Here is a 7,731-nt window from a genome sequence, read left to right as displayed (position 1 = left end):
GTTAAAATATATACATATATTAAAAGTACATACCTCTCAACATTGTCCTCCTATGAAGAGGGACACACGCGCGGTGACACTGCACACGCTCCCAAAAAGGGTGTGTGGCCTATGAAAGGGGGGCGTGGCTTCACAGAGGACCCGTGATTGCGAGCCACGCCCCATTTTCGTCACTGAGGGGGCATGCCCAGCGCTCTGTGAGCTGCTGGCATGTCCTCCCTCCCACTGTCTGCGATGAATAGACGCTGTGCGCATGCGCAGGAGCCTCCCAACTGCCCCCCCACCACGGGACACTGCGGCTGGCGGGTGGGACAGCGGGACAGTCCCCAAAAAACGGCACTGTCCCACGAAAATCAGGACAGTTGGGAGGTATGAAATTAGGAACACACAAGGGGAAAAAAACTTTAGAGTCCAAAGTGAAAAAGTTCTATTGATTTCAAAGAATACATAGGTAATAAATGTCTCCGGGTTACAACTTAAAATGAGACCACTTAGGTCTATTCATGAAGCAGTGAAAAGAGTGGAGAAGTTGACCATGGCAACCAATCAGCATTGAAGTAACATTTATTACATACTTGCCTACCTGACCCTCTCCATGAGGGAGAAAATGCTCTGTTCCTGGACTTTCCTGGTAATGTATGATTGCCATCACCTGTGGTGAGCTAGGTAATTGATAAGAAAGGTGTTTCACCACAGGTGATGGCAATCATACATTACCAGGAAAGTCCAGGAACAGAGCATTTTCTCCCTCATGGAGGGGGTCAGGTAGGCAAGTATGATTTACTGGGTGCTTCATCGCGCCCTACGGGCGCTCTTCACACCGTCGCAAGAGGCTACGCCCCTTTAACCCTTGCATGCCTATCTGGGGTTCAATATTTGTATTATATGGAGTATTACCTGCATTCCTATGTTAGTGGTTAAATATTGCACAATGAAAGGGCGTGTGATGGTGAAGGAGGCGCAGCCCCTTGCGACGGCGTGAACAGCACCTGCAGGGCACGATGTACAGAATGACCGGGTGCGGGGAGGACTGCGGATGGGGGAGGGTGTCTGTAGATGCTGCAGGTGGAGGGGGGGCAGATGCGGGGGGGCCCGGATGGGGAAGGGTTGGGAGGTGCTGCGGGTGGGGAAGAGACAGAAGAGTGGGGGCTGTAGATGGAGGAGGGGTCCGGAGGCACTGCAGGTGGGGGAGGGGCAGGGGTGCCACGGGGGAGGGGCAGGTGCAGGGATGTTGCTGATGGGTGAAGGGTTCCGGAGGTGCTGTGGAATGGGAAGGGGCGGGGGTGCCGGGGGTGGGGTAGGGGGTCCGGAGGCACCGCGTTGGGGGAGAGGCAGGTGTGGGTGGTGCGGCGGACGGGGAAGGGGGTCCGGAGGCGCTACAGGTAGTGGAGGGGCAGGTGCGGAGGTGCCGTGGGTGGGTGAGGGGGGGACCGCAAATGGAGGAGGGTGTCTGCAGATGCTGTGGGTGGAGGGGGGCAGGTGTGGGGGGAGACATATATGGGGGGTGGATGGTGGAGGGGGTCTGGAGGTGCTGTGGGTGGTGGAGGGGTGGGGGAGTGGGAGCCGCTGCTGGTGTAGGGGGTCTGGAGGCACAGCATGTGGGGGAGGGGTGGAGTGTCGCATGTGGTGGAGGGGAAGGTGTGGAGGTGTGGTGCATTGGGGAGGGGTCTGGAGGCGCTGAGGGTATGTACCTGCCGAAAAGGTAGTTGGAGGGTATGCAGTAACAGGGCCAGGACAGGGGTGACAGGGTCAGAACAGGGGTGACGGGGCCAGGACAGGGGTGACAGGGCAAGGACAGGGATGACGGGGCCAGGACAGAAATGACAGGGCCAGGATAGGGGTGACAGGGCCAGGATAAGGGTGACAGGGCCAGGATAGGGGTGACAGGGCCAGGATAAGGGTTAAAAGGCCAGGATAAGGGTGACAGGGCAAGGTCAGGGGTGACAGGGACATGACAGAACACAGGACACGGGAGAGATTGGTATTAGGGACAAAACAGTGGTGACAGACAGATGTGTCTTACCAGAGTCACTGCTGCTGGCTGCTGCTGTTCCACTCCAACCTGTTTTGGATCTGCTGCTGGTGGAGACTTGGCATGGTTGACTCTCTCAAGCTGGAGTCCTGCTTCCTCTGCCCGTCCGCATCCCCCCCCCCCCCACTCCTCAGTCATACACCGCGGACCTCGCGCGGCTGCCGGGCACTGTGGTAAGGGGAGACTGGGAGTGACTGGTTAGCCCCCAGGAGACGCTGCGGCTGGAGGGAGGAGGGGGTCATAGCATGCACGCGGCGCGGACCTCGTGGCTGCCGGGCACTGTGGTAAGGGGAGACTGGGAGTGACTGGTTAGCCCCCAGGAGACGCTGCGGCTGGAGGGAGGAGGGGGTCGGAGCCTGCAAGCAGCGTGGACTTCTGCAGCGCTGCCCGCCGGCTAAAGTGTGTGAAGGAGCTGGGCGCACCTCACTGCGGGCGGCAGCGCTGCAGCTAGCGGTGGGGTTGCCGGGGCTGGAGATAACAGAGGCAGTACGTAACCTGCACAGCGGCAGGTGCTCCACAAAACTGCAGCTAAGAAGCGTGGAATGTGCCAGAAAGTGACCCTGCTGAGTATGCTGATGTGGGGGGTCAAGTACACAGTGAGCCGGTGCCCGTCTGTCTGTATGGCATACCCCCTCACACACCTCCATACCTCCCAACTGTCCCGATTTTCGTGGGACAGTCCAATTTTTTGGGGTCTGTCCCACCCGCGGGCCGCAGTGGGGGGGGGGGGGGGGCCGTTGGGAAGCTCCTGCACTCGCTGTTCTGCTTAGCATGCACACAGCGTCTATTTAGTGGAGGGAGAGGGGGCATCAGGGGGTATGGATTAAGGGTGGGCCCAGGGGATACGTACCCCGGGCCTCACAGTTTTAGGGGGGGCCCCAGCTGGAGTAGCTCTGTCCCAGCTCTGAAGCTCCCCTGTCCTGCCAGTAACAGCAGCAGCATTGTGCTACAGTCTGCACACGCTGCTGCGTATTGGCAGGTCTGTGGTGTTGCAGGGAGGCAGCAGCCTCCCTGCTTTCTTCTGCCTGTGCGGGTGTGTAGGGGGGAGCAACCACCCCCTCTGGATTTACCCCTAGCTGAGGGGCTAAAATCCCATAAAAATAACAATAAAAAACAAAACAAAACCGTAATTTGCATAAGGGGGCGTGGCCACGAGAGGCACAATTAGACCACGCCCCTAAATCCACAGCAGGCACAGCAATGAGACAGGGTTCCTGTCTCAAGTGCCCTGGGCCCCCCGGACTCATAATCCGCCGCTGGGGGCATGCCAGCAGCTCACAGAGCGCTGGGCATGCCCCCTCACTGACGAAAACAGGGGCGTGGCTCGCGATCGCGGTCCACCCGTGAAGCCACGCCCCTTACCCGTTGGCCATGCCCCCTTTTTGCTGTGCGTGTGTCCCTCCTGCCTGAAGAAAGTTGGGAGGTATGCACCCCTGCCTGTGCCATGCCCATACCATCTGCTCCTGCTCCAAGTCTCCTATAGATTTGCCCAGATCTGTGACTCATTTGACTAACTCCGCCCAGTGTTTTGACTCCGCCCAGTATTAGCAAATGAAGCACAAAGTCACAGATCTGGGCTATTATATAGGAGATTATTTGCATACTATATAATTGTACGGAGCAGCTGATTTTCACTGCTTCATGAATAGACCCCAAAGGGCACTATGTAATAGGAGAAGTATGTTATGCCGGCGGCCGGGATCCCGGTGGCCATCATACCGGTGCCGGGATCTTAACCTTAGGCATACCGGCAGCTGGGCGAGCGCAATGAGCCCCTTGCGGGCTCACTGCACTAGCCATGCTATTTATTCTCCCTCCAGGGGGGTCATGGACCCCCAAGAGGGAGAATATTTGTCGGTATGCTGGGTGTCGGGATTCCGGTGCCGGTATACTGAGCGCTGGGATCCCAACAGCCAGCAAACTGAATACCACCCCTATGTAATCACTGTTTCTTTACTGCCGATATAATGCAATTCCAATTGTAGTTTCATGTTAATGGTGCAGTTATTCACTTTGTTCAGAAATCCCTTTACTGCTGTGCACAATCCATGACAATATTATTCCTCTATTGCACAGGTTCTCAAACTCGGTCCTCAGGACCCCATACAGTGCATGTTTTGCAGGTCTCCTCACAAAATCACAAGTGAAAAAATTAACTCCACCTGTGGACCTTTTAAAATGTGTCTGTGAGTAATGAATACACCTGCGCACCTGCTGGGTTACCTGCAAAACATGCACTGTGTGGGGTCCAGAGGACCGAGTTTGAGAACCACTGCTCTATTGTTATCAGGATAGCCTATAGCAGTGGTTCTCATACTCGGTCCTCAGGACCCCACACAGTGCATGTTTTGCAGGTAACCCAGCAGGTGCACAGGTGTACTCATTACTCACTGACACATTTTAAAAGGTCCACAGGTGGACATAATTATCTCTCTTGTGATTCTGTGAAGGGACCTGCAAAACATGCACTGTGTGGGGTCCTAAAGACCGAGTTTGAGAACCTGTGGCCTATAGCATAGTGTGCACCTCAACCTTCCCCCGTTAGTGAAGCTTAGCTGTCCCTTTATTGTGCTCTAGACACAGCCTATTTCAGCAATAGCAGCAGAAATGTTTACATAATATGCTGTGGGAGAGGAATACCCCACTCTCCCTCTATACTTACTGCTGCCGATTACTGGGACTTGGAGTAGGCTGGTCACACACAGTGGGGAGGGGGGAAGGAGTGCATTGCTGGTGAGAAGCAGTCTGCTCTGGCTCTATGGAGGGGTGTAGTATGGTATGCCGGCGGCCGGGCTCCTGGCGGCCAGCATACCGGCGCCGGGAGCCCGACCACCGGCATACCAACAGCGTGGCGAGCGCAAATTAGCACCTTGCGGGCTCGCTGCGCTCGCCATGCTGCGGGCACGGTGGCGCGCTACACGCGCCACGCTATTTATTCTCCCTCCAAGTGGTCGTGGACCCCCACGAGGGAGAATATGTGTCGGTATGCCGGGTGTCGGGATTCCGGCGCCGGTATACTGTGCGCCGGGATCCCGACATTCGGCAACCAGAAGACCACCCCTTCGGAGGGATGGTAAGTTATATCAAGTGTTTGCAGAGTGTACAATCATTCAATAGCGGATGCTGACGCGTTTCTCTACTGTGCCCAGTAGCGGTTTCTTAAAAGCGATAGCCGTGTGTGGTCTATGCTCACCGGGATTCATTTTAAAGTAAACATCTATTGACCAATGACACAGGGCCTAATTCAGACCTGATTGTAGCAGCAAATTTGTTAGCAGATGGGCAAAACCATGCGCACTGCAGGGGAGGCAGATATAACCTTTGCAGAGAGAATTAGATTTGGGTGGGTTATTCTGTTTCTGTGCAGGGTAAATACTGGCTGCTTTATTTGTGCACTGCAATTTAGATTTCAGTTTGAACACACCCCACCCAAATCTAACTCTCTCTGCACATGTTACATCTGCCTCCTCTGCAGTGCACATGGGGGGTAATTCCAAGTTGATCGCAGCAGGAAATTTTTTAGCAGTTGGGCAAAACCATGTGCACTGCAGGGGGGGCAGATATAACATTTGCAGAGAGAGTTAGATTTGGGTGGGTTATTTTGTTTCTGCGCAGGGTAAATACTGGCTGCTTTATTTTTACACTGCAATTTAGATTGCAGATTGAACACACGACACCAAAATCTAACTCTCTCTGCAAATGTTATATCTGCCCCCCCCCCCCCCCCCCCCCTGCAGTGCACATGGTTTTGCCCAACTGCTAAAAAATTTCCTGCTGCGATCAACTTGGAATTACCCCCATGGTTTTGCCCAACTGCTAACAAATTTGCTGCTGCGATCAACTCTGAATTAGGCCCACAGTCTGACTAATCGCATACAACTGAGCCCAGGTAGCATATTAGATCTTATTAAGAAGTCAGGATATCATTGGTAAGCCATTATTTATGTATTCTACTTGTATCTTTACTCATAACAATTTGTTATATTTAACAAAAAAAAAAAAATGATTAAGAAATGAAAAAACTTATAATCAAAATCTAGGGCAGCGGTGGCCAAGCCACGGCTCTCGAGCCGTATGCTGCTCTTTCATCCGCCGCATGCGGCTCGGTCGGCTCCTGGCCACCGCTACCCCCAGCATCAGACATACGCACGCCTCTCCGGCGGCGGTATCTCTCTTCAATTCGGCACCGGCCCGTGAGCCAATCAAAGCTTGCGCACCGGCAGTTAAGGCTCCTAATTGGCTGCCGGACCACGAGCTTTGATTGGCTCACGGACCGGCACCTAATTGAAGAGAGACACCGCCGCCAGAGAGTGAGCAGCAGTAGCGGCGCGGTGAGCGGGGCGTGGGAGAGCAGGTGAGCACTGGTGAGCACTGTGGGGACATGTGTATCTGGCACTGGGGGCATAGCAGGCACTGGTGGCATAGCAGGCACTGTGGGGACATGTGTATCTGGCACTGGGGGCATAGTAGGCACTGGGGCCTATCTGGAACTGGGGGCATATCAGGCACTGTGGGGACATGTGGATCTGGCAGTGGGGGCATAGCAGGCACTGGGGGCATAGCAGGCACTGTGGAGACATGTGTATCTGGCACTGGGGGCATAGCAGCCACTGGGGGCATAGCAGGCACTGCTGGCATATCTGGCACTTCGGGAATAGCAGGCACTGTGGGCACATATCTGGCACTTGGGGCATAGCAGGCACTGTGGGGACATGTGTATCTGGCACTGGGGGCATATCTGGCACGGGGGGCATAGCAGGCACTGTGGGGACATGTGTTTCTGGCACTGGGGGCATATCTGGCACGGGGGGCATAGCAGGCACTGTGGAGACATGTATAGCTGGCACTGTGGGGGCATAGTAGGCACTGTGGGGACATGTGAATCTGGCACTGGGGCATAGCAGGCACTGGGGGCATAGCAGGCACTGCTGGCTTATCTGGCACTTCGGGAATAGCAGGCACTGTGGGGACATATCTGGCACTGGGGGCATAGCAGGCACTGTGGGGACATGTGTATCTGGCACTGGGCGCATATCTGGCATGGGGGCATAGGAGGCACTGTGGGGACATGTGTATCTGGCACTGGGGGCATAGTAGGCACTGGGGGCATAGTAGGCACTGGGGCCTATCTGGAACTGGGGGGCATATCAGGCACTGTGGGGACATGTGGATCTGGCACTGGGGGCATAGCAGGCACTGTGGAGACATGTGTATCTGGCACTGGGGGCATAGCAGCCACTGGGGGCATAGCAGGCACTGCTGGCATATCTGGCACTTCGGGAATAGCAGGCACTGTGGGGACATATCTGGCACTTGGGGCATAGCAGGCACTGTGGGGACATGTGTATCTGGCACTGGGAGCATATCTGGCATAGGGGGCATAGCAGGCACTGTGGGGACATGTGTATCTGGCACTGGGGGCATATCTGGCACGGGGGGCATAGCAGGCACTGTGGAGACATGTATAGCTGGCACTGTGGGGGCATAGAAGGCACTGTGGGGACATGTGAATCTGGCACTGGGGCATAGCAGGCACTGGGGGCATAGCAGGCACTGCTGGCTTATCTGGCACTTCGGGAATAGCAGGCACTGTGGGGACATATCTGGCACTGGGGGCATAGCAGGCACTGTGGGGACATGTGTATCTGGCACTGGGCGCATATCTGGCATGGGGGCATAGGAGGCACTGTAGGGACATG

Source organism: Pseudophryne corroboree, chromosome 2, assembly GCF_028390025.1.
Source record: "Pseudophryne corroboree isolate aPseCor3 chromosome 2, aPseCor3.hap2, whole genome shotgun sequence".
Taxonomy (NCBI): domain Eukaryota; kingdom Metazoa; phylum Chordata; class Amphibia; order Anura; family Myobatrachidae; genus Pseudophryne; species Pseudophryne corroboree.
This window is presented reverse-complemented; position numbering follows the sequence as displayed.